This window comes from Ochotona princeps, chromosome 11, assembly GCF_030435755.1.
Source record: "Ochotona princeps isolate mOchPri1 chromosome 11, mOchPri1.hap1, whole genome shotgun sequence".
NCBI classification, from domain to species: Eukaryota; Metazoa; Chordata; class Mammalia; order Lagomorpha; family Ochotonidae; genus Ochotona; species Ochotona princeps.
The window spans coordinates 71766599-71767371 of record NC_080842.1 but is presented as its reverse complement, the minus strand read 5'-3'; the positions used below and the strand labels follow the sequence as shown (position 1 = coordinate 71767371).

The following is a 773-nucleotide window of genomic DNA, read 5'->3' as shown; positions in this document are numbered from 1 at the left end:
GGCACTAGCCCCCGCCCCAGGACCATCCCGCCCGCCCTCAGGCACTAGCCCCGCCCCCAGGCGCGCTGGCCACACCCCCGCCCCGCCGCCCGCGGTCCGCTCTTCCGCCCGGGCCACCGCCCCCCGCCGCGCCTCGCTCGCTGCGCTCGACGCTCGCCCGGCGGCCCCTCCTCCTGCCCGCGGGTGCGTCGCTGGCCGCGGTCGTCGCCGGCCCTCTTCGGTCCCCAGGGCCGAGCAGAGCTGCGAGGAGGCGGCCCTCACGGCGCGGAGGCTGCGTCTCCTCTGGGCCCCGCGGACACCCACCAGGGGTCCCCTACCTGCCTGGCTCCACCCGCGGCCATCTTGGAAGTGGGAAGCGGCCGGGAGGGGGCAGGTGGCTCGAGCCGGCGGGGAGCAGGCGTGGGGAGCCGAGCGGCGGAGCGCATCGATGGGGCGGCGCGCGCCGGTGCGAAGGGGCTCCGGCCTTGGTGTGCCGGTCTGTGGAACGGGCTGATCTGCTCCGGTCGAGCTTGCCCTCACCCCGGGAGCAGGGCGCCCCCGTGGGAGTCGAACTGTGCACACAGACTGGGGAGCCGCTGGCTCACAGAAGCCAGCCCTTGGTCCCCCGGGTTCTGAGCACCCTCTAAGGCAGCACAGTGTTGACAGAGCATCACGGACGGGGCTGGTGCCGTGGCTTAGGGGGTGAAGCTGTTGCCTGTGCTGCCAGCATCCCACGTGACTGCTGGCTCACTTCCTTCCAGCTCCCTGCTTATGACCTGGGAACGCAGTGCCGG

The 773-nt window shown here is 73.9% G+C and overlaps 1 protein-coding gene across 1 annotated transcript in view; it reads right to left on the bottom strand.

Moving 5' to 3' along the window:
- The window catches only part of TBC1D14 (TBC1 domain family member 14), an 83074-nt gene extending 82681 nt beyond the window's left edge, over nucleotides 1–393 (bottom strand). The window contains exon 1 of the mRNA XM_058670313.1: nucleotides 318–393. The gene's annotated coding sequence lies outside the window, so the exon portion shown is untranslated. The remainder of the gene's footprint in view (nucleotides 1–317) is intronic.
- Nucleotides 394–773: the final 380 nt, after the last annotated feature.